At 36.5% G+C, this 27,738-nt stretch overlaps 1 pseudogene; it reads left to right on the plus strand.

Moving 5' to 3' along the window:
• Nucleotides 1–6,053: 6,053 nt before the first annotated feature.
• On the plus strand, nt 6,054–27,255 carry LOC118573027 (annotated as a pseudogene).
• The last annotated feature ends 483 nt before the right edge of the window (nt 27,256–27,738 follow it).

The following is a 27,738-nucleotide window of genomic DNA, read 5'->3' on the forward strand; positions in this document are numbered from 1 at the left end:
CCAGAGCTGTAAAACCTGTGTGAGAAAACATTTGTGAAGCTCAGCAGCTGGTTTAGGGCATGCATCTTCAACAGCTGGGGTAGGGCATGTGTCTTCAGCAGCTGGGTTAGGGCATGCATCTTCAGCAGCTGGGTTAAAGCATGTATCTTCAGCAGTTGTAGTATCTGCCTTATGCTAAGTTTGTGTATATCAGTAACACTGGAATTTACAATTGTCCAGATTTCCAGATCTGTCATTATAGAGTGGCTGTCTTTCTCCATTGTATAGTTTTTGGCAATCTTTCAGACTATTTGCAGATGCAAGTCCTTTATTTTTATTTGTATTTTAATATAGAAGCATTGAATCTATAATTAGCTTTGGGTACTACAAATATTTTGATAATATTAATTTTTCCATATCACAAACATTTTTATATATTTTTGACTTCTTTCTCTGGTGTTTTTCATAGTTATTGAATGTAAAAGTCTTCACCTCCTTTGTTTTATTGATTTAAATATCTTAAGTTTGAATGTTTATATACAAATATTTGTTATATTCCTAGAATTTTATTTATGTTCATGTTGTAAATGTATCATTTCTTTAATTTTTCATATACTTCCTTACTAGTATGGAAAACTGACTTTTTGTTGATTTTTATGTTCTACAACTTTAAGAAATTGATATTATAAATTCTAATTTTGTATGTAAATCCTGTAGAGTTTTCTACACATAGGACCATGCCATCTACAAACTGAGACATTTGCTTCATTTTATTGGACACTCTTTATTTGTCTGTTATTGAATAGATCTGGATCACACCAGTGATCAACAGAAAGACTTTCTAAACAGTAAACCATCTATTTACCAAAAGTTACAGTTAGAAATTTGGAACATTTAAATAATGAGATATTTATTATTTTCTTAAAAGCTTTCTCAAATTAAATATTTGCGTTTCATGTAAGTAATACAAGTCTATATTTAGGAAGAAGAGTATTTAAATTTTCAAAAGGAAGGTAATGATGGCATAACAATAGAGTAAAATGAAATTGTTTTGATCAAATTAAATTTACAGTCTATAGAATGGTTTCTCAGTGATTTATCAGATATATTTTTACGTCAATTTACTTGGGACTTCTGCAAATGAGCTTTATGTTTTAATTTGTTACTAACTGCTTGATTGCTTTCATTTTCATTCCAATTGTATTGCTGAATGTTGGTGGGGTTCCCTGCAAGCTTTATGGCTGGCAGGGAAATGATCCAGGTTTGGTAAGAATGAAAAAAGAAACTTAGCTGTTGCTGGTTCAAACTTCTGGAGTCTGACACCAGGTCATTTATTTTAGCCATACAATTTTGGAAAAAGTTTTCTGATGACAATGAACTCAGTCCTGTGAGTATAGCACAGCTTAAGATATGTTCATATCAAAATCTTTACAAAGTACATCTGGCTTCTTTCATAAAGATGGGCAATGTTGACTCAAAACAGTGCTCAAGGTTTAGGGTCTAGGGAGAATGAGGTAATCATAATGCCTGTGGGAGTCAGCATTGGCCTGGCCCGAAGGTAACACAGAAGTCTCTTAGGCTGTTGTAAACTGCCAGTGACATCTTTCAGAATGATGAGTTTTGTGGCATAGAAACAATGCTCAAGATTTCAGGGTAAAGGGTCATAAACAAAACATTCTGTGGGGTAAAGGCAAAGCCTGGCTCTGCAGATGGCAAAGGGTCACCAGGTTGTAAACCACATCCTTTTCCAGCATTATGGGAGGAGGACAGGTAAACATAACCTTCCTTTGAGGAAAGAAGCCTGCATGTTTAACTTTTCCTGGCTTCTCCAGTGCTTATCTCTGTGCACAAGGACCGCACTCTCTCTGTAGAAAGTTCATCATATTTCAGCTAAAAAGCCCAGCCAAAGGATCTAAATAATATACTTTATTTTCATGCAAATCTGGATGTTTTCTGCTAAGTCTTATTAAGTGGTCGCCAGTTTAAAAAATAAAATTCATCCTAAAACAACTTGTTGTCATGCAGCAATCATCACCAACTAAATGAAAGATTTAGAGCATATGACATCATCTATATCACAAAACCGACTAAGAAGTTCAAGGAAAATGTGCTGTCTTAATTTTTATCTTTACTTTCTGTTTAATGAAACTGGTGGTGATTTGTTTATGTCTTAAAAGCTGGGAAGAAACCAAATAATTCATTTTGGGAATGATTCACCTTAAAGTAATAAATATCTCCCAGGACATTCAGAACTAAGACTGGATAATTAAAGGACTAATCTGAGTCTAATTCATCACAACAGCTCTGTGGCCAAAGCATAAGAACATCTGTGGTGGATGAAGACAGAAAAGGAATGATTCAATGGTTTCGAATAACATTTGGGAAAAACACAGCGTAGAAATGGATAGAAAATGATAAAAAGTTGTTAAGATTAAAAATTTAAAGACATATTTTAATACTCCATGCACATGTATACATGGGTTATCGCACATAAAGTTATACACTAAAATCAACCAAGTGTTACGTTATTCATGATAATAAAAACCCAAGGGACATGAAGTTGGGAGAGAGATGGAGTTGTAGAACTGAGGATAGTTCAAGAGAGGAAGTAGTAGAAGGATGTGATCAATATATATTGTATACATGTATGAAACATTCAAAAATGAAAATGTTTCAAAAGGATATATCTAACTCATTCTGTGCAAACCATTTATAATTATGGGTTTTTATACAGCAGTATATAATGAGGAGTATTGTTGAGGAAGGAAAACATGTACTAGTACTTGACTCTGAAATCATGTCACTTGGCCTAAGGGCATCTTGTCTTCCCTATATTTGTTTGTGAAAAAGAAATTGTTTTGAAAATATTAAAAACATAGTATCAGTGTTAGTGAATATTTTAGAGATGTGGTAAATTCAATTGGTCTATTACAACTATTTAGGCATATGGGGCCTTAAAAAAAATTTGTTGACAAATTGGTTTTTATTTGTTATGAAATAAGTTTGCCAAAAATTTAATCATTCATTACTGAGTGAAGAATTAGAAAGATTTGATGTGTTTGAAAACTGATTTTTATTCCAATCCTGTATTAGTTTTCAGTAAATATTTTGCTTATCTTTCATCAAGAAGCTAGCCACAAGCAGGTGAGAGGTAGATTACAGATGTGTTTACCAAGTTTTATAATTAAATGGCTATACTTTAAAATGTGTCATTAGGCAATGCAGTGGTTTTACTGGATGAAAATGGCCTCCATGGGATCACATATTTGTATGTTTGGTTCCAAATTGGTGAACTGTTAGGAAGGATTAGGAAGTATGGCCTGCTGGAGAAGTGTGGGCTTTGAGGTTTCAAAAGTCTACACCAGGCCCAGTGTCTTTCTCTCTTTCTGTCTGCCTAATGCTTGTAGATCAGGAAGTAAAGCTCTCAGCTACTGCTTCCTTCCTGCCATGATGTAAATAATAACCCTCTGAAACTGTAAGCAAGCCCCCAGTTAAATGCTTTTTTTTTTTAAAATAAGAGTTACCTTGGTCATGGTGTCTCTTCACAGCAATAGAATAATAACTTAGACTTATATCAATGTTTATAAGGTTTCTTTCAAGGGAGGAAACACAAACAATATATATCTCTACTTTAGAAATAATTCCAGGCATGGTGCATATCCTCATAATGCCATCATTTAGGAGACTGAGGCAGGAGGATTGGCCTAAGTTAGAGGACAGCCTACGTTACAGATTGAGACTGTGCTTCAAAAAATGTTTTCTGAATATTTTTAAATTCCCTTTTTTCCAAAATGCATCTCCAGTGCCTTTTACATACACAAAATAAGATTTGAAAGTGAGTCAAAAGATGAATTATTAAAGTCATTCTAGTGTGTGTGTGTGTGTGTGTGTGTGTGTGTGTTTGATTATTTTCCGCTTTTGTTTTTAAGTTAGTAATTTCTATAAATTTTGTGGATGTATGCATGTACATGTATATGCCTATAACCATACATGTTTGTGAACAAACACACACACACACAAGTATTTTTAGGACATTATCTAACTTAGCTTCAAATTCTTTATCTGAAAAGTGAGTATGATAAGATCCACTTTTTAAAGTTGCTTAAGATGTTGAGACAAGGCCGGTATTATTTTCTATCTTAAAGCTTTATTGTAAGTAGAAAGCCCTAACAAGTGACAGTGATAGCTTTTACATTACAAATCTATACCTGTTTTATACATGTAGTTGATGGACATAGTCCTATTTGCACACCAATGGTACAACCAGCACAATTAAGTAATTGCCATTCTTCACTTCCATATGTTTTCTTGTGTCCCTTTTATGTATATTTTGGCAGAAAACTTCTCAAATAATAGACACTTAACATGAAATTTGAGCATGGATCTCCATATTGCTAACCACAGGCACAAAAAAAAACTCGGTAGCAGATATCTAGCTTATTCACCATGGTTAGCAAACCTCTGCATGCACAGAATAAAAATTTCAATTTTCCTTCTTTCCTCAGAGCCTCACACCCACCATTTCTTCCTCTGATTTTATGTATTTGAGGATTTTAGATACCTCTTACAGAGAAGGAATGCAGTTTTTCCTTCTGTTATGAGTCTATTTCACTTAGCATAGTTTTCTCCTGGTGCATACATGCTGGAAATGGCAAGGCACATGTTGACTACATTTTCCTTTAAGATGAGTGAGGATAATGCCAAAACTAGTGAACAGATATGCTGGTTGAGCCATTATATCTCTACTGTGAGGTTCTTAAGATGAAATGAATCAATGAAACTGCAACCCACACTTCAGATGTAACACTGAGGTTTGTTTTGCTAAGTAAGGGTTTTACTTATGTATGCAATCAGATTAGAGATAAAGGACACTAGTTTTCTGTAATATAGTTCACTGATGGGCGAGAAAGGCCAGCCACCAATGAAGGGCTGGGGAGGGGTGTGGGATGACTACCATTTCTGTAGCTGACTCTTCCAGATCCAGTCAGATCCCTTGAATGAATGTCTTTCAAGCAGCAGTATCACAGTCCAAGTGAAGCCATTTATGACATATCTGTTCTCAGACATATGTATTTTGGAAGGGACTCCATACCCTGCAGAGGATAAGCCTAAGGGATAAGAGTGAAGAACACAGACAGTTATAGAGGAGAGGGCAAAGGTGGTTCTGCTATTCTCTCTTTCTAGAGAACACCAAAAAGCCTTCTCATCTATCCTTTAAGCAAATGGCATTAATGTGCACCCAATTAGTTGAAGCAGGATGAATCAAAGAGAGAACTGTGAGCAAGTAACCAGAATCTGCTCCAATATAACTTTAGTCTCGATTAATAATGGTGAGCACTTTGAGGCTCAAGGAAACATTTATATTCCATTCACTCTGAGTCATCATTGAGAATCAAAATACAAATAATTGCTACAGAGCAAAAAGGCATTTGTTTATTTTACAGAAAAATTCTTTCTCCAATATTATTTTTCTGTCTTTTATAGATATGTAACTTCATGAAAAACAATTTGACAAGTTAGAAGTGTTTTGACTGACATCAAGGTATTTTTCTCTACTCAGATGGGGAGACAAAGTGAACAATACACACATGTAATAATTTAAACACACTTGTCTTTATACACAGTTGGAAGACTGCATCACAGTCAAGCACATCTTGCAGCATACCCAAACTGCATTATAGATTGATGGAAAAAGATAGCATACTAAACTACAATCTATATGTTTATACACAAGGACCAACACTTTGAGTAAAGGAAGGGTGAAAAGTCATGTTCTTTGAGAAGGTGTATCTGTATTCTACAGTTGAGTTCATTAGGTCACTGTGAACCTTGAGTCTGTCTTTTGGTATTCATGCTCCTTTTCTTCTCCTGGATAACACACATCCAGGACTCTGGATCATGGGGTCTCAAAGCTCACCTCAAGCTGTCATCACGGAACACATGGTAGAACTGAGATTCCAACGCCTCCAAGGCCGAGTCAGGTATTCTGAGGATAAGGCTTGGGAATCTCTGTTTTATCCAGTCACTGAAGAAGGCATATAATATAGTATGCCTTCACTGATATAAACTGAAATATGAGAGTTGCTGCCTTGGACGCGATTGAAGAACAATTAGGAGCCAATGCAGCAAGTAAGTGCCTGGAACTGGAGAAATGGCTAAATGGTTAAGAACACATGCTGCTCTTGCAAATGACCTTCGTTCAGTTCCCAGGACCCACAAGGGGCAGCTCACAGCCATCTGCAACTCCATTTCCAGGAATCCTTCTGGACTCTGTAGACATTGCGTATTTATATTTACACAAGTGTGCATGCACACTCAAACATGCACACATAAAATAAATAAAAAAATATGTATTTTAAAAAGAAATGAACACCTATATTAGGCATATTTAGAGAAAAATAGCTTCTTTTGTATTATAGAAATTATCTCTTTTATTAACATTTCAGAAGCAAAATTGAAAGATTATTTCTAAGTGTTGCCATTTTACAAGGTCAACTTTGTTAATTTCACAACTAGCAGGAAATTTATGACATATTGGGTCATTAAGACCCTATTTGCTCATCCATAGCCAAACTGTCCAATGCTAATGACTACATTTATTTTCCTGTCCCTCTAACATGTGTTAATTCTTCCACCTCTCCTAATTTATGCAGGAAGGTTTTTGCTGTTGTTGTTTGCTTGCTTCTTTTGGTTTTAATCAATGATGCCCAGTTGTCACATGGAAGAGAAATCTCTTCCTGAGTTTAGAAGCAAGAAGTTGCTTTAGGTCTATGGGGAGATTTCAAATCATGTGAAAATGTTATTTTCAGCCTCTGTGGTGTTGTCTTCACCTGGAATAATGGTTTCTCAAGTTCATTTGCCTTTTCATTTCTGGCTTATCATGGTCATTTGCTTTGCCATCTATATTAATTTCTATCATTTTTTCCTATTAAAATTAGTCAATTTTACTTCCTTAATTATTCTTCAGTTGCAAATATAGCACATATAAATTGATGGCTGTAAATTAATTAATTAATTGTAATTAGCATAAAAGTCAATGGCTCTTGCATATAATGTGTTGCTCTCATTTCTAGTATTTTAATATCTTAAACACATTACATATTTTTGTTACTTATAAAAGACAATTGTATATGCTTTACATGCCTACAGTCTGAAGACTAGATTTTAGCATTAGCATTTAATGCCTCTCTAAGAGTTAGTGCTCAGAGTTTAAAACTTAGAGACTCACTAACTTCTGCAGATATCTTTAGAACAAGTTCAGAAATCACAAAGAAATTCTTCCTCCCCTCGTAACTAAGTCCGTAGCCAATATGATGACTTTCCCACCTCCATAATCTTGAGTCAGACAAGCTAGATTCACTTTAAAGATCAGATCAACAACTAACAGACAATTCTGCTTCTGTTATGTAATAGATTAAACTTGCTTCTACTGTAATTATCTGTACTAATGTGAAGAATAATTTGAAATGTAAGGATTTATACTCATATAGAAAATAAGTAGGATTCACATTTCATTAGGAAATAAAAAGATTGAAGTGACTCATAGTAAGGTTTGAGAGACAGAGAGCAAGGATACTATTTTTTTTTCTTGTGTGGACAATAAGATTCTCTGTACCTTTATTTCATCTATGATGTGTAAATATAGATATTATTTAGTTGATAAGGTTGTCATGATGATGAAGTAACATAGAACATGACCAGAGGTCTCCAATGTTACTCACAAATTGTCAATACTCAAAAAATGGCAGATAATTTATACATCTCTGTGCTAGCAAAACAATAAGATTTTAAAATGGTATTCTTCTCTTTTTTATGTTTCAACTTTTTTTTCCTCCCTCCCTCCCTCCCTCTCTCCCTTCCTTCCTTTCTTTTCTGAGACAGCGTTTCTCTGTGTCATAGTCCTGGAACTCACTTTGAAGATCAAGATGGCCTCAAACTCAGAGATCTGCCTGCCTCTGCTCCCTAGTGCTGAGATTAAAGGTGTGCGCCACCACATGAGGCTTGGGTCTTATGTTTTCAAATTTTAAATAAAGGTCTAGCTTTGCCAGTGTCTGTCTGTCTGTCTGTCTGTCTGTCTCTCTCTGTGTGTTGTATTTGCATGCATGCATGTGTGTGTGCTCATGTGTGTGTAGAAGTATACATGAGTGTGAACAGAAGTGCAAGAAGCACAAACAGTGGCAGTGTGACAATGGACGGGTCTCTGGAGTTGATAAGAAGAGCAGAGTAGCAAACAGGATTAGGATCTTGGACACTCGAGTTTGTATTGCTGGGTTGTGGCTTAATACATACATAAATTCTATGTATCTGCAGCTTAATAAAAGGTCTGCTGTATGTATATGACCCCAAATTCAAAATCAATAATTGTTCATTCTTTATAATTGCTCCCTAAATCTCAAAACGAGCACAGGGTTTTCAAAACTGCTTTTCTCTAATCTGATGCATTTTTCCCTGCAAAGATATTTCTAGCATTAAGTGGAATAAAGTTCTAAACCAGTTAGTCAGTTTTCCCTTGTGATGCAATGGAAATAGAAACAGAAGAAATAGGATTGGCAACATTGGGCCTAACTTAGCTTTGTTCTCTGTGTCTAATGGAACACTCTTGATCATATGGGTACATGTATGATCAGTGATGTAGGTGTGGCTGTTTGGAGACTCTTAAACGACAGCTTATTGTCTAAAAAAATCAGGACAAATGGGAAGTCGATAAAAATTTTATAACATTATAGCAGAGAATAGTTGAACCATTGCTTTAGGCTAGTTTAATGAGATTGAGTGGAAACACAACACAATTTATTCTGAAGTCAGGAATCAATATCATCAATGGGGAACAATTTATATTTCTAAAATACACTAATAGTTCTAAGAGATGCGCTATTTTCAAAAAGATTTCTCATAAAATCAGCCTGCGGTTTTTAAGATCTGTAAAAAGCAACAGGAAAAATAGTGAACTCTGCTTTCCTGTCTTTTCCTGGGAGCAGACACCAGGGAGTCAGCACACTGGTGTCCGGTAATTGTCATGTAAAGTAACAAAAAGTGAAAGCGAACAAAAGAGGCAGAGAGACATTAGGCTTCCGATATGGATGAGGTTTTGTGTTTGAGGCTATAATTTACACTACATACCTTAATTCTAAAATAACCACTGAAGTAGGTATTAATTCCATTTTAAATAAAGGTAACTAAGTTCAGAGAATCAGTTTGATTATTCTAAGGTCATGCATCTAATAAATTCAGTTCCTCTAAAATACATATGAATGGAAGCATACGGAGTGTGCTCTTTTGTGTCTTTTTTTTTTCATTCAGTATAATTTCATCCTTATAACCTCATAGGAAACAAAAGTGGTTCCATTTTATAAAATCAGTGCCAAGATTCTAACCCAAACTTGTTCCATTTCCAGCTTTACACCAGTTTTCTTTTGATACAGAGTCAGGAAACTAGTGTAAGGCAGATCTTAGCTCCTATAGGAAATATATAATATAGAAACAGTTCCATAGCAATGACCATACACAGAAAATTTCAACCAGGTAGTGCAGCTTCTCCAGAAGATATAAGAAAACAGACCGAAAAAGAAGAGTCTGAAAAAGTCATATTTCAGCAAGTATACTGGCAAGAGAAGGGTAAGTTGATAGAGTAGCTTGGAAAGCATTTTGGCATTATATAGTTCATTGGAATGTTTGTAGACTATGGAATCTACAGAGCAGCTGTTCTGCTGGTAGGGTATATGAGTGTGTGTACCTTAGAATAATACTTGCATAGGACTATCACTATACATAAAATACCAGAGATTATTGTGGGCCAGTGAGATGGCATAGTGAATAAAGACACTTGTCACCAAGCTTAATGACATAAGTTCAAGCCCGAGGTTCCACATGGTGAAAGTTTTTATCTGATTTCCATTGAGTACATACCATGGCACCCATGTATCTCAATGTATGTAATAAATAAATAAACATAATAAGCCTTTTAAAATGATTATAGATTATTCGTAATCATTCGAAACTAAAATTTACCCTCCACTACTGTGGCCCAGATCGAGTAACTTAAACATCTATGAAAAGAAAGTCCATACAGAATATGCACGATTATTGCAAAAGTGCTGACTTAGTGAGATTTAAGCTAATTTGCATGCTCTGTTCTTTGTCTATTACTACCAGAAAAGTATATTATATTGCTGACAGAAGCATCAATATATGGCAAGCTGAAAAGGAAAAGTTATAAAATCAGTAGTCATAAAACTCGGGAGACACGTAGGAATAGAAGAAGAAAGGGGGAAGGAAATGGTGACTAACAGGGAATTTGGAAACCTCATCCTCGTCCTAGATATTTCTAAATTCATATCCTTCGCTTAGTTGTATGTGTGTGTTTGTACACATACATGCACACACACACTATATATATATATATATATATATATATATATATATATATATATATATATACATGCTTACACACACATACAGCCACATATATACACATATGCACATGCACACACATGTACATATGCACAAACACATACACACAGGCATGCACACATATGTACACACACATATACAGATATACACATGCACATGCAAACACACATATATAAATACATACATTTGTATATATGTTATCACATCTTTCATTTAATAAGAAAAAAATGTTGATCATGAAGGAAAATCCAATCATGAGAATGCTAAATTCTCCACCTGGAGGCATAGATAAATAAGTTTTTCACAAAAGAACTCCCATCAATAACATGAAGAAAAATGTATTTTTGAAGGAAAACAAGACAAATATCAATAATAAAGAGAAAAACTAAGATTTTCCCATTTGTTACAGGATGGCTTAATACTCATTTGGAAAAATCAAGTATTTGTTACAGATACAGATCCAAAAATTCAAATAAACATTGACAACTCAAATTGTATATTAAAAATGGATTCATTTTAAACAAATTTAATTAATATCTTTTAAAATTTGTTTTTATTTATTTATTTTTTTTCAAGACAGGGTTTCTCCATGTAGTTTTGATGCCTTTCCTAGAACTCACTCTGTAACCCAGGCTGTCCTCCAACTCACAGACATCCACCTGCCTCTGCCTCCTGAATGCTGGGGTTAAAGGCATGCACCACCACCGCCTGGTTTTAAAATTTATTTTAAACACCACACTTTATTTTATGTATAGCAATACAGCTTACATATGAAATAGCATTACAGTAAAATGATTTGACATGTGATTGTGAAAGATGGATTTTCTTTAAAATTCCACTGATATTGGTGTGTAGGAACCAGACGTGCCCAGGCTCTCAGTGTGACTTACTGTCACTTTGACCCATTTGAGCGGTTTTTAAAATTTGTTTTGGGGTGTAGGGTTTGTAATATGAAAAAATTTCCTTTTTTATTCTAGTTAAAATTTCCAAAGCGAAAACTAATTTGAATATGAGAAAATCTATCATTGTGTAAGTAAGTAAAATGAAAAAGAACAAAAAAGAACCTATTAAAACTCTAAGCAAATAAAGACCAGAACCGTGGCCTTCTAGATCACAACAAACTAATATTGGGCAAGTCAGTAAATGGGAATAATGTGAAGCGGTTCATCAAATTTAAATGTAAGTTATGGATTGCTGACATTGTAGTTTCCATATTGTTAAATGGGAAAGGATTTAAATTGCATGTATCAATACCAAAAGGGGAAACCTATCATAATAACATCTTTCTATAAAATTAAGATGAAATAGCTGTTTTAAAAGTCTTTTAGGAACTGAGGGCGTGGCTCACTGGACAGAACACTTCCTGTGTAAAGCTGATGATCAGAGTTCACGTCTCCAGAACATGCCACTGGGCAGAGGAGGCAGTCTTATATAATCTGCCCCTCTGGATGCATATAAGGGGGCTCTCTAGGGCCAGCCAGCTAGCTAGAGTAATCAATTCCTGTCCATTCTGAGTTATAAAATGAGATACTCTCAAAAAGTAAAAATAAAAAAGAAACAAATAACATGTATTGAAACATCACATTGTAGCCATAATTTTGTCAATTACTATATTTAAATTAAGGATAGTAAAACTTTCAAAGTATGGCTTATAGACTGACCAGTTGGCATACCAAGTAGAGGCTCCTGTAGTCAAGCTTGACCACCCAAATTTGATTCCCAGGACCCACATGATGAACAGAAAGAACCAATTTTCACAAGTTCTCCTCTGACATCCACCCCCCCCACTAAGTACCTTAAGTCTATAAAAAAGTTATTGTTTTTATGACACAAATAAAAGTATATAAAAACTATGAGCATTCTTCTAAAAATGTTAGATTTAACAGGCATAATTATCAAATTATCTAAAGGACATTCATAAAACTTAGAGTAGTCTTCAAGATTCATGGTTTTAAAAACCAATTCCAGCACTCGAATGATATAGATATAATAGGATGAAAGGGTAGATTAATGAACTTACTTTTAAAGAACAACTTGTTTAAAATGTCTTACATTGGTATAGATTTTAGTCTATTGATACAAACTTAAAGTTAATTTTGTTATTCTGTATATATATTTCTACTCTTGTTTGAGATATTATGTTTATGCAACTCATTTAGATTGTAATGGATAATTAAGAAATACAGATCTATTAGTCTTCTATGATAATTAAACTTATAGTCATGTTAAGTTTTCTAGGTATACATAGATATATTTCAGATAGACAGGTAATCTTCAAACACTTCAAAGGTCTATAGAATATGGCATTTAAAATATTTTTAAAATTTAGACTTTCTGGACAGTGAGACATATCTGCTCCTGGCAGCACCGATTTACTTCAGAGAGGAGGATGGGCACTGAAGACACTTCATATGGAGTTTATCTTCACCTTGACAATAATAGACATTTGGGCAAGAAACTGTTCTTGCCTGGACTGCTTGATCAACTGGACATGCAGGACCCATAGAAAGGTGACCAATGATCTTTGCTTGACAAAATGGGCCTTCAGGTTCCTGCTTCGCAGAGGAAAGTGACAGACATTCTACAGGACACTAAAAAAAGTGACCAAGAGACTCTATCCCTGTGGGCTGAAGACAAATGCCCCAACTTTACAAAGGAACATTAGGTGACTGTCCAGGCTGCCAGCTGTCTCTGTCTACCCTACAAGACTCCTGAAAATTGCTTGCATCCTTCTCCCAGTTCTCAGGTAATATTATATCCTTCTGAGGTCTTTGATGTGATTGAAGACTAGATAGTTATAATTTCCTCAGTTATGATAAAAGATAAGTTAGATATAAAACCTTAGACTCACAAATATAAGATAGATAGGATATCTTCTTTAATATTGTAACTGTAATTCTTGCTTGATAATTGTTTTATTATATGTAATTTTACTATGTAAAAGTTAAAACCTTCCATTTAAAAAAAAAAAAAGAAAAGGGGAAGTGCTGTGGATATTGCTCTGTATAAATAAAATGCTGTTTGGCCAGTGGCCAGGCAGGAAGTATAGGCAGGACAAGAGAGAAGAGAATTCTGGGAGATGGATGGCTGGGGTGGGGAGACACAGCTAGCAGCCGCCATGACAGGAAAGATGTAAGGTAGTGGTAAGCCATGAGCCACATGACAAAATATAGATTAATAAAAATGGGCTAAATATAAGAGTAAGAGCTAGACAATGATAAGCCTGAGCTAATGGTCAAGCAGTTTAAATAATATAAGCGTCTGTGTGTACATTTTATAAGTGGGCTACTGGACTGCTGTGGCTTAGTGGGACCTGGAGAAAAACTCTAACTACACTTGAAAACTACTTTCCAAGTTAACAGAAACTACTTTCCAAGTCAGTAATTATCTAATTGTTCTTAACAAATCCCCAGTGTTCATAGCATCCTGTAACACCCAAGACAAATCCAGCCATGCTTCATCACACTGTAGCTTCATAGTTGATGACTACGTACACCCTATAAACTATCCACAAGACAGTTTCTTTTTTTATTAAGAAATTTTTTATTCATTTTTTATACCAATCACAGACGCCCCCTCATCTCTTCTCCTGCTCCCCTAGGCCCACCCCTCCATCCTCTCCTCTGAAAAGGTAAGGCCTCCCATGGGGAGTACAGTGACACAGTAAACATAGTGGGCAAGAGCAAATAAAAATAAGCCAATATTAGAAAAGAGTTTCTTTATAAAACAGTAAATGCACAGACCAAACTGTTCTTATATTTACCTCCATTGATTTTTGAATGAACTCAAACCTGAATTTTTAGAAACCAAATTCTCAAGGACCAGAGTTGAGCAGCAAAATCAATTGAGTCTATAGATTCAGACACTGAAGACTGTAAATATGTTTCTGAAACAAATTTGTATGACAGCAAGAACTTATAGTCAATGTAGTCAGGATGAAAATAAAATTAAGTGGTAAAAACTCCGAAGCACAAAAGAAAATACTGTTGTTAGCAGGTGATATGATTGTCCACAAACAGTAGCCAGTATGATCTATTAAGAGAGGTATTAGAACTGCTAAAATAAAATTCAGCTATTTCATGAGACTAGAGATCAACAGCAAAACACCAGTAACCTTTCTATGCTCAGGCAGTCTTCGGTTATACCATATACTGCAGAACACTGTCTACAATTGGAGCAAATATTTATGCTGCCAGGGAACTCTGAATCTTTGAGCAATGCCTTCAAGCACTTTCACTTAAAATAATAAATGTAATGTATTTACATGTAAATCTGTGAGTGATATAGTATTTTCTTACATTGGAACTGGTTATGGATGTCTTCAGTTGCAATTAAAAAAAAAACAACCAGTGTTGTGAGGGGGAGGGAGTCCTATACAGAAGGAGAGGAAGGGAGGAGGGAAGAATTAGCACTGAGGATGTTTGATAGTGTCTTAAGGAATCACGCTGTTTCATATTTATCTAACATAATAAAAAAAGTACACATATGTGTATTAAGTATTAAATGAAGTTACATCAAGGGCTGACAATGCTTCCCACAGGAGCCATATACACTATAACAAAAGCTCCAGTACCAGGCATGAGAAGCCTCCACTTGAATTCATTGATCAGGCTAGTCCAACAGCTCCCCAAACAATATAGCCTGATGCTGTTGCCCTTGGTTGCCTCTCAGAGGTTGAAGGTAAGTCCTTACATGAAGACAGTGCACACGTTGGACACAGTACTCAGATGATATGACCTGGAGATAACCTGAAAGTCTCTTTACTGCAGTCCAGCTTTTATAATCCCAGAAAGTACTATGTATACAGCTGAGGGAGGAAAGCAATCAGTAGTCCTACTCAACTGTTACACCGATGAATTATAACAATGACCAGCATGATAAAACACCACTAGAGGTACAGTAGTGGCACTTATATTCTGGTGGTAACCAACAACTATTTAAGTTAGACTTAAGGCCCACTCCACAGGAGGGAAATGATGCCTAGACTAGGAACAAAGCCAACCATCTGAGACTATTGAGGTCTTTGATCTTAGAAGAGAATCTACTACCATCACTTTATTAAACTAGCACAACCCTTAACCACATGCTAAAACTTGTCCTTGTACCCACAGATAAGTATACTTCTCACCAAAGAAGCTTCTCTTTATCGTTACAGAAAGACCACACACAAGAGGTCATGGTGCAGAGATTGATGGATCCTGTAGAGTCCAGCCCCAAGCCTACACCTACAACACAATCCCTGTACCTAAGATTCAGGAAACACTTTGGAATAGAAGGTGGAAAGATTGTAATTGCCAGAGGACCAGGGAGTCTGCTCAGAGATCTTGTCTCCTAGAAACTCAGGGAAGTTACACTCATGATATTTCAACAACATGGTGCCTGAATAAGACCTGAACACATAATGCGAATAGACATGCAAATGCAGAGAAATCTCACAGGGTCCAACCCCTAGACAAAGCACTATGGGCAACTAAATGACTACTGAGAGAGAATGAGTCACTCCCAGGGATGAAACCTCTAATTGGTTATCCAATACAAAGTGGTCAGGCCTGAAATCAAATATGTACAAAACCACACTAAATTGATTCAATAGGTTGTTTTTTTTATATGTTTATGAATATATATATATATATATATATATATGTGGCAATAATAATTATAAAAGAATAATAATTTGAGAGGGAGTGAGGGAGCACATGGGAGGATTTGAACAGAGGAAAGGGGAGAGGTAATGTTTGTGGGGTCTCATCCATGCACATAGAACTATAGGCAAGTAACAGAAGGAGAATTAGCCCCTTCCAGGAATTGTCCTCTTATTAGATCCCCCCTGCCCCCCCCCCTGCAATGAGGGTGATCAGCTGGGAAACCATATGCATGCAAACAACTAAAGTAGACTTAACAGGTTGCGTTACATATTTGTACATACCCTTACGTATGTAAAAATAAAGAAAAAAAGTTATCAGCTTGAGAGGTGGGGCATGGGAGAGGCTGGAGGGAGGGTGTCTGGGTGTGCTGGAGGGAGGAAAGGGAGGGGAGAAGTGATGTACTTCTATCTTAACGGAAGCATTAAAAATGAAACCAAACCCTTCATGATAAAAAATGTACTAAGGAAAAAGAAAAAAATACAAACGTTAACAAAAAATTATATAACCATTTTCTCCTTGTGTATTTTTATCCAGAACTGCACAGATTATACCAGTAACATCATGATATACTGATAATAATCACATTTTGATAATTGCTATTTTTTAATGCTAGGATTCTGTTAGTGAACTCAGACTTTGTAGCTCAAAATTTTTGCCAGACATTCTATCTGAGTATGAATTTTGTTCCTTGCTTAAAATCTGAAAATTAGGGAAAAAGAGAGATGGCTCAGCAGTTGAGAGCATTGGATACTCTTTGAGAGGAGCTGGGTTTGAATTGCTGCACCCACATGCTCCAGTGCTGTGGAATGTGACACCCTCTTTGGCCTCTGTGGGCACTGCGCACATGTGGTGTACAGGTATATGCAAACAGAAAACCCATACACATAAAACAAAAATAAAAAAAAATTTAAAAAAGGAGCCTTACCTTTTTGGAGGAGGGAATGGGGGTGGGTGGGTTGGGGAGCAAGGCTGTGGGCGAGCAGGAAGAGGGATGAGGGGGGAATCTGTGGTCAGTATGTAAAATTAATTAAAATTTTTCTTAATAAAGAATAAAATAAAAATTTCCCTGTTACTGAAAATAAATTCTTTTCTCATACAATATATCCTGGTGCAGTTTCTCCTGTCTCTATTCCTTCCAGTTGCACCCCACCTTCCCTCCTACCAGGATCCACTCTCGTCCTGTCTCTCAGAAAAGAACAGGCTTCTAAGAGATAACCACACAGCAAAGCAACACAAAGTCTAATGCGATAAAACAAAAACCATCACTTTGAAGTTGGACAAGGCAATCCTACAGAAGAAAAAGAGCCAAGGGAAGGCACCAGGGTCAGAGACTCAGCCATTCGCACACTCAGAATCCCATAAAACACTAAACGGGAAGCTGTAAGATAGGTACAGAGGACCTGGCATGGACCCGTGCCGGCCCTGGGCTTGCTGCCTCAGTCTCTGTGCATTGCCCACTTGATTTAGAGGGCTCAAATGCTGGTCCTAAAAAAAAGTAGTGATAAGATGATTATTAACTAATTAATGATTTAATTAATATTAAAATGAGCATAGACTCATAGATCCAGTGTCTTATTCAGTCATCATCAGAGAAGCTTCCTCCTGTAGCAGATGGGAATAAATAAAGAGACCCATAGGAAGACATTATTCACACACACACACACACACACACACACACACACACACACACACACAGACCTTGGAACCCTCATCTCTAAATGAGAGGTCTCCATCAAATAGCTTCCCTCAGAGCTCTGGAAACATCATGGAACAGGAAGAAGAAAGAACATAAGAGCCAGAGCAGATGGAGTACATTAGAAAAATAAATCTGTTTTTAAAAACAATCTAAAAGTCAATTCAGTTTAGAGGCACAGACCTTACTCTGAGTCAACAAATTATTTGAAATTTGCCTATTTTATATTCATTCTTTTTTCCATGTTAAACTATTTATGCTTTATTATTGTAAATATTTCCAGGTTTTTAAACTGTTGCATTTTCTTGTTTTTTGTTAGAAAAATATTTTGGTCCTTCCTGCTTTAGAGTGGATTTCCTATCCACTTCTGCAGATTTTGTATAGTTTCTGTTTCTACTCTTGAATTCCAGAGAGTTTTCTTGTCTCCCTTTTATTTCAGACCCAGGGTGGTTTGATTTCCTTGAACATTTTCTAGACATTGTTCCACCATTATCATTTCTGTAGTCGTACTTATTAACTGGCTTTGTTTAGACTCCAGTTCAAAGCCTTTTTGTTGGCGTGCCTTCGCTGCTGGCTCCCGTGTAATTTGACCTTGCTTCTGTTCTCTGTCCCTGTGCCTGGCGCTTATTTTTCAGACTAGTGCGGTGTCTACTTCCGTTTGCTTTTATCTTTAGCACTGCTACTTCAGAGAGCATTCAGTCTCAGACTCTCACTTGTCCTGAGGCTGGAGAATAAAACGACACCGTGGAAAGCACAGCATTCTATTCTCCAGGCATCGCACCAAACACAGAGGAAGACTCTCACTTGTCCTGAGGCAGGAGAATAAACGACACCGCTAAAATCACAGCGCTCTGTTCTCCAGGCTCCGCGGCAAACACAGAGGAAGCTGATTTTGACAGGGCCAGAACTTGAATTGCGGTCAGGACTTGGTTTCACTTCATGCTACAGAATTCAGCTGTTGGCGATCGCATGTGTCTCAGAATCTACAGCGGTTAAGCATGGACTTCTCGTTTCTGACTATGGGAAAAGGATGGCAGTATGGCAGTATGGCAGGCTCCTCATTGAGGGACTGTGCCAAACTTCAGAAGAGAACTTTAAACACGTGAAAGGAAGAAATTAAATTTAAGAGGCCGGGCGGTGGTGGCGCACGCCTTTAATCCCAGCACTCAGGAGTCAGAGCCAGGCAGATCTCTGTGAGTTCGAGGCCAGCCTGGGCTACCAAGTGAGTTCCAGGAAAGGCGCAAAGCTACACAGAGAAACCCTGTCTTGAAAAAAAAAAAAACAACAAAAAACAACAACAACAACAAAAAAATTGAGATTATAATGTAATTATATAATTTCCCCCTTTCCTTCCCCCCCTCCAAACCCTCCTTCCTCACTTTCAAATTCATGGCCCCAATTGCCTAATTGTTGTTGAGTGTATGTGTTTTGTGTATTCCCAAACACATAAATACAACCCAATTCAGTCTATGTAATGTTCCATTTATGTATGTTTTCCAGGCTGAGCCTTGGGTATGGGGTAACCAGCTGAGGTGATCTTCCCGGGGAAAGACTATTTCTCCTGCTCTCGGCTTTTCTTCGTTTCCTACAGTTCTTTTTTTAGGGTTGCCGCCTTGTGTTGTTTTCCCCATCCACTTGGTGTGCCTATTGGTGTTGTCCTTATTTAGCTCATGGTTGGGTGGTCATACTGGTGAGACTTTATAGGTGTAGCTTCTGACATTACTAGGAGATGAACTCACAGGAAACTCTCTGGTCTTCTGACTCTTAACCATATTTCTTTCTTTCTTCCACAATGATCTTTAACGTGTGGGAACTGTTGTAGATGTAGCCTTTGGGACGGAGCTCGACACCTCTGCATTTTGATCAGTTGGGGTTTTCTGTAATGGTCTCCAACTGTTGCAAAGATAATTTTCCTTGAAGAGTGAGGACTGTTGTGCCATGTCCTGAAGGATGTGAAGGAACTAGTTGGTTGGAGAGGTTACAAAATTTTTACTTTTAAGATTGCCAACAAATGTATTTACTTTTGCATAATACATTGCTTTGAAATGTGTGTACATTGTGGAGTGGCTAAATGGTGCTTATTGACATATGCCTCATGCCAGTCTATGTCTTTTCTTTGTGGTCTGATTGCATAAAATTTCTGTACTAAAAAAAAAAAAAAAAAAGAACATGGTACATAGTTATTAGCAATTGACCAGCTTTGTCTGTGATGCTGGAAACTAAACCCTAGACTTCATGCTTGTCAGGCAACTGCCCTGCCATTAAGCTAACTCTCTGGCCTCAGGTATCCAATTTTTAATAGTATAGATGTAGACTACTTCTGTTCATATTGTCCTGTGATCTGAAGATAAGCCATGCTTCCAGACCTTTCCGGCAGCGTTGTAATGTCAGTTCTTCTCAGGTGCTGAGATTAAAGCTTAGATAATTTTTTTGCATGTTTTGGATTGTTAATAGTTGTCATGTTAAGGAGATTTAGAAAAAGCTACATTAAAGGTTATTACCTTCACATCTGATTGGAGTTGAAGCCTGTGAACTTTTCTTATAAACAGTCTATCAAACATGCCAAGGAAAAATACATGTGATACATGGCAAGAAAGTTGGAAAAGGTCTGATATTTAGAGTGGATGACACCCAAATTCTGCTAGTCAAATGGATATTCATGTCATTTTTTCTCTTCAAGGGAAACTTTAGCCTTTTACATGAAACATCTTCTAATACTTTGACTTAATAAACTTCAATATTATTTTAAATAATGAGGAATAAGCTTCTACTTTGTTGTTACAAGTTCTAGCCCACCTCTCTCAAGGCTTATTAGGAACATTAGGGAGGAGAGATTGGGAAGGAGTGCTAGAACATAGTAACATGGAAAGATAACTGCAGCAGTGGTTACCTGTACAAGACCTGCACAATTGGACCAGTCACCATTTCATTATGTAGGAAGAGTGGTTCATAAGACCCTGCCCTTCACTGAGTGATATTAGAGGTAGTGGGAGGAAGTGATATGGGTGCTGGGAGGGAGGAGGTATTGTTTTGAGTGATATAGCAACTGGTGATTTGCCTATGTTCCAGTAAAATGTCACAGTCATGTATGGAAGTAATGACAATTAAATTCAGTCTCCTCTCTCTCTCTCTCTCTCTCTCTCTCTCTCTCTCTCTCTCTCTCTCTCTCCCCCCCCCTCTCTCTCACACACACACACACACACACACACACACACACACACACACACCCCAAAGTAAAGATTGCATATTCTGTAGAATTTAGAAATAACAGTATGCTTTGTTATTTCTAGTGAGTTAAAAACCAGACCACTACATGATTACTTATCCAACTCATTGAAATCACGTTTCCTTGTGGGTATTTGTGTTTATTATTCATGTTATATTCCCTCTTAGCAAATAATACAATTTTCACTAAATTCTTGAAATTTTATTTTTCTTTTGAGTTTTAAAAATTCTAACCCATATATTGCATCTACACATTTAAAAAGTAATACAGATTTAAAATGTTCAAAACATCAGTTTTTCCCTATGAATAAAATGATAAATTATGTGATGAAAATATAAGTTTTTGTTTTTATATTTGTATGTGAAGCCTATGTCATATACCTTTCTTGCTTCAAATTCATGATTTTTACTTAGTAACTCTAAAATTTTACAGGAAAGTCTTTCATATTTCCTGGTAGTCCTTTACTTCTGTATCTATACCTTCACCTGTACCTACCTCATGTAGATCATCTTGGAAATCTATTAGAAAACAATTTTAATAGTGTTCTGTTGTCAGCTCTTACCATCTGGCAAGGAATTCCATTTTCTCTCTTTTGTGAAGAATGGCTGTAACTTGACGCAGTGCAGAGGGTTCTGGTCCTGTGGTCTTTAAACTTGTACTCCTCTCTTTTCCTTCTGAGTCCTTTAATAAAGAAAAATCTATAAATAATCAAATTAAATAAAGACTTGAATAATAATGCAAACTTATTCCTGAACATTTCATAGACTGGGAATGATTTTATGTATTTTGAAAAAATGAGGGCAGACATAACACATTAGATGTTGTAGGATATATATATATATATACACACACACATACATAAAGTATTGTGATAATCTTCACCAGTGTTTTTTATTTGGGTTGTTCCTTAAATATCTATGTCTTCGCAGTCATCATCTTTATGAAACTCATGATGTTTAAAGATAATAATGCCTTTTACATGTTAGAATTACAGAGATGATAGACATTGAAACTAATTTTTGGTAGGTGCATACATGCTGGGTGAAAGCCATTCCATATATCATTTACAGTTGTTTTAACTAGCTTCTGTCTATAAAATTACTTTTATTTAAAATAAGACAGTTCCCCTACCCAGAGTTCTAGAATACTGTGATAGTCTTTGTTCTGTAGTGAGAGTCAGTGTTTTGTTCAGAAGAAATGGATAGATGTGACTTAACGAGAGCATTGTCAAGATAAGGTACTCTTGAACAAGAATTGTTCATCAGGTAATGACTTTCCAAATAAAACTTAAGAAATGCTCACATCTTGAAAACGGAATTTGTTCCATAAAAGATATGAATGAACCCTGTGAGGAGTGATGCGTCATTCTTGTTTGCTCTGTTGCTTTGCTTTCCTTCTCTAGGAGGCAGGAAATTCAATCTTTTTGAAAGTATGGATGGAAAAAACAAGAGGTAAAGTAATACAAGTGCTCTTGAAGCTGTGATCAATGCAGCATTGTTCATTAAACTGAATCCTGGGAAATCAAAGTCCTTGTGGATTTTAATAATCCTATTTTCCTTATTCAGGCACAGCTTTCCAGCCCCTGTTAAAAATCACCTTCCTTGAAGTAATTTTACAAATGATTACAGCATTTCTAAGTGAAGTGTATTGAGGTATGGTTACCATAGAAGAAACTTTTCCATCTTAAATATACATTTTAATGATATTTGACAAAATTGTACACTCAGGTAATTACCAGCATAACCAAGATGCCAGATATTTTAGTGGTGATGAAAACTCATCACTAAAAAAATCCCCTTGTGTGCCATCCTTGGCAATTATAATCAAGCAGTTATAGATGTTCATGTACAGATTTTTGTATGAATGTAAGCTATACTTCAGTTTGACAAAAACCTAGCAATGAGCTTCATAGATGATATGTAAATGGATGATTAAATATATAAAAACCTATTGAGTAATTTTCTTCAATGATTATGCAGTTTTGACATATATATATATATATATATATATATATATATATATATGAATTCTAAGTATTCTGGTATCAAAAATATTGGATTATTAGCATTTCATATAAATAGTAGCTTCAGTAACAGGTGAAAGGTGGAATTATACTGCAGTTTTAATGACTTCATTTCCCTAATGGCTAAAAATCATGTTGAACATCTTTGCATAAGCTTATTTAGTACCTAAGAATCTTTTTGAGTGAAGCATTTGTTAAATATGATCTATATTTTAAGATTTGGCCCTTGTTACTTCTGCTCTGTTCTTATAGAGGCAATGAAAATTGAAAAATATAAATAACAAAATATAAGTAAAAATACATAAAATATAAATATGCATATAATGACACCACCATTTACAAAAGCATCTATTTATGTGAAATATCCATGGTTAAATTTTCAGATCATGCACTATTTTAAAGTTTAAGACATTGCAGAGGAGAATCAGACATGAACTAGTAAACAAATGATCAATGAAAAATGTAATATGTCTTCATGAGTTAAGCAACTCATTATTGTTTAGGCAGCATTTGCCCCAATTTGATCATCATATTGAATCTAATTCCAATCAAAATCCTGGTAGGAATTTGTTAAAATAAAAAAGTTTATTTTAAACCTTACGAGAAAATGAGAAGTTTCTAGACTTGTCAAAATACATTTGAGTTCATTAGAAAATAAAATCTACTTGGTCAAACGTACTATTCCCTTTATATATTGCTAGATTTTATTTGCTGATTAAAAACAAGTTTGTGCCCATATTTATTTGTTATTAGTCTGTACGACTTTTCTTTGTGATCATTGTTCATGTCTTGGTTACTTTTCTATTACTGTGATAAGACACCAAGACCAAAGCAACTTATAGAACAAAAGAGTTAACTTGGCATTTACAGTTTCAGAGGGCTAGAGTACATGACTTTTATGGTGGACAGAATGGCAGCAGGCAAGCAGGCAGGGATGGCACTGGAGCAGGAACTGAGAGCTTATGTAGTGAGCTATGAGTCAGAGAGGGAGGGAGGGAGGGAGGGAGGGAGGGAGGGAGGGAGGGAGGGGGGGAGGGAGGAAGGGAAAGAAGGGGAAAGAGAGAGGGGGCAGAGAGACAGAGACTGGGAATGGTGCCAGTTTTTTTAAATTTTGACACCCCTACCCCCCAGTAACATAGCCTTCAACAAGCCTACACCTGTTAATTCTTCCCAAACAGTTCTACTAACTGGGGACCAAGCATTCAAATGTATGAACCTATGGGAGCCATTCTTACTCAAAACTCTACATTCTGGTTTTAAAATCAGACTAGTCTGGCTTGGGCAATATATATGAAACTATTACTTTTCTATTTGGAGATAACAAAGATCAAGGAGTTGCTATGTATGATTTTAAGATTTAATATAAAGCAATTATAATCAGGACAGTAAAACATGAGAATAGACCTAAAGATTATTATAATGTATGCACAGCCCAGAAACAGATCATTTCTAGGGGTTTCTGCCTGGAGATACTTAAGATGAATCGTAACATGACAAGACTTTGGATAAACGTAAGTTTGAAGTTATAGATTATGCCATGGAAAGGCAACATGTTGATGCCCTAAAATGTCCATCCCCCACTAATCCCTTCAAAACTCATGCGCTGCTAGTAGTGGATCAGATTTGTTATTGTGGAAACACATAACAAAGACAACTAACTTTGGGAATATGGGCTCCAATATCCAGAAAATTCACTTACGACCATAATCAAATGATATTTTTGTGGGCTTTTTGTTACCCCTCACAACCCAGTTTAAAGTTCCTCTTGTAGGTATCCATACATCTACTTACTATATTGTACTAGAATGTTTTACTAGCTCCTTACATCATTTTAGGCCAAGCTTTCCAGTTATATGGTTCTAAGTCTTGGACTTCAAATCCTGTCCGGAGCCTGAGTACTCCCAAGAGAGACACAGGGCTTCTGAGATGGGATGTTTGCACAACACAGGACAGGACAGAACTATTTTTTGCTTTTCCCTGATGACATTCCTCATCAAATTTACTCATGTTCTTCTCCTTCACATTTCAGGAAGAGATAGAGCTGCCTCAAAAATAAAAACAAAAAACAAAAAACAAAAAACCAAATATACAAACAACAAGCACCAGGAGAATATAAGTGGATGAGGGCATGAGCACTGATAATCCATTTTATCTCTGGAGGAAATGTGTGACCTTCCTGATGGCTGTGGAAGGATTTTCTTAGCAATTTGCAAGAACAAAACAACAGTGATTCTTTCATTAAAAAAAAATGTTTGGTTTAATTATGCTGAATCCTGTGTGATTTTAATGGATTTTTTTGCATTGGTTGGTTGCTTTGTGTAATTTTAGCAGTTTCCCATATGTCTTTATGTAATGTAAACAGCTACAAAAGTCCCTGAGTGCTAAGATTTAGATTTGTTTTCCAGTTCCTAATACTTCATGTGTCTGTCTTCCCTGCATTTTGTTTTCTTGGGAATTGCTGACAACATTTACTTTTCATCTATTATTCATATTATAAGTAAACATTTTAAGAACATTTATTTCCCTGAGTGCCTTTTAAGATGTTGCCAGCATGGGCTTTACTCTGAAGATTTCACAGAATCACTATTGCCATAATTTTCATTACTACTGTCAAATAACAAGGTGGATGAAGTAGTAAGAAAAATATCAGTTACAATTATACAATCATTGACATAGCAAATGATATCTGCTCCTAAATATTATAAAATAATCATGCTTTGAGACTGAATGAAGAAATACAGGATGTGTCAGAATATATCTAATAACGTCCTCATCAACTGTGGTTTAACTTTTTTATTTCTACTTTCAAAGAGTCATATAATTATGGGCTGGATGGATAGCTCAGTGGGATAGCCTTTGCTACACAAATCTATTGATCTGAGTTTGATTCCCAGAACCCATGTAAAAACGTTGGATATGGTTGCATGTATCTGTATGCCATGGAATGCTTATGTTACTGCTTTCTAGAATTTCTCATATTGCACAAAAGTATGTTATTAATTAGTTAAAGAACACAAAGTTGAATGCTATAATATTAAACGTATAGCCTTGAGTGTAGGCATAATAGTCCCTAAACAGCCAATAGGTATATAGATAGATACACATGTAGAGATACTCTTTTAAAGTAGCACATGTTCTTTAAGGAGAAGAAATAGGTGGACGACTAGTGCGCATACCTGAACTTGTGAAAGTGGAGAACTAGGTGATCAGTTGCATGGCTGCAGTCACCTGGGAGGCTGGAAAGCCTCTCTCTATAGAGAACACCTCCAAAGGCTCATCAAGTTCGAATTAAGATTATCTCCAATGCTGTTTGTCACACTGATGCCTCTACCCCGAGTAGAGCTGATCAGGAGGGATATTTCCCAATGATCCTGGAACATGGAGGTGCTGGAATTGTGGAAACCATTGGTGAGGGGGTTACTAAGCTGAAGGCAGGTGATACTGTCATCCGGTTTCACATTTTTTTGTCTGAATCCTAAAACAAACACTTGCCAGAAGATAAGAGTCGCTCAGGGGTAAGGATTAATGCCAGATGGCACTAGCAGATTTACCTGCAAAGGGAAGTCCGTTTTTCCTATCATGGGAACCGGCACATTTCCAAGTATGCTCCATCTCCGTTGCTAAAACTGATCCTTCAGCCCCTTTGGATAAAGCCTGCCTTATTGGCTGTGGCATCTCAACCTGTCGGAGTGCTAGTGTGAACATTGCCAAGGCAGAGCCTAGTTCTACCTGCTCCATCTTTGTCCCAGAAGGAGTGGAATTGGTGCTGACCATGGGATATAAAGTGTCTGGTGCATTCTGGGTATCGACTTCAATAAAGATAAAGTTGCAATGGCCAAAGAATTGGGATCCTCTGAATGTATCAAGCCCCAAGATTTCAGTAAGTGCTCATTGAGAAGACAGACTGGGGAGTGGACTACTCTTTTGAATGTATTTGCAATGTGAAGGGCGTGAAAGCAGTCCTTGAGGCTGCCCACAAAGGTTGTGCAGGCATGTGGTGGTTGGCGTTGCTGCTTCAGGTGAATAAATTGCCACTCGTCCATTCTCCCTCGTGACAGGACACACATGGAAAGGGGCTGCCTTTGGAGGATGGAAGAGTGTAGAGAGCATTCCAAAGCTGAGGTCTGAATATCTGTCCAACAAGATAAAAGTTGATGAATTTGTGACGGGCAAGGAGTCCTTCAACCAAATTAACAAAGCCTTTCACCTGATGCATTCGGGAGAAAGCATTTGTTTGAACTGTTCTAAAGCCGGGGGTGGTGGCGGCGCATGCCTTTAATCCCAGCCCTCGGGAGGCAGAGGCAGGCAGATCTTTGTGAGTTCAAAGCCAGCCTGGTCTACAGAACAAGATCCAGGACAGGCTCAAAGCTACACAGAGAAACCCTGTCTTGAACTCCCCTGCCCCCCCCCCCCAAAAAAAATAAGATGTTACATTGAAAAGAGAAAACTGTCTACCCTGTACCTTTTCCTGTGATCGGTATACGAACAGAGAGACATATTTGCAAGCTAACAGCTTCTTAGACTTGAAACACTCCTAGAAGGAACGTGTGTAATCATGGCTGTAACCAAAGCCAAGGCAAATAGTCACAAGTTGGTCTTCTGAACTCTCCGCAGAAATAATTTCTGCTCATCAAAGAATATTTTAACCTAATAAAAATAGTTGGCAAAAAAGAGAAGAAATAAGTTAACTTGACGTGTGTGTGTGTGTGTGTGTGTGTGTGTGTGTGTGTGTATACATACATACATCACATACATATGCGTG

This window comes from Onychomys torridus, chromosome 23, assembly GCF_903995425.1.
Source record: "Onychomys torridus chromosome 23, mOncTor1.1, whole genome shotgun sequence".
Taxonomy (NCBI): domain Eukaryota; kingdom Metazoa; phylum Chordata; class Mammalia; order Rodentia; family Cricetidae; genus Onychomys; species Onychomys torridus.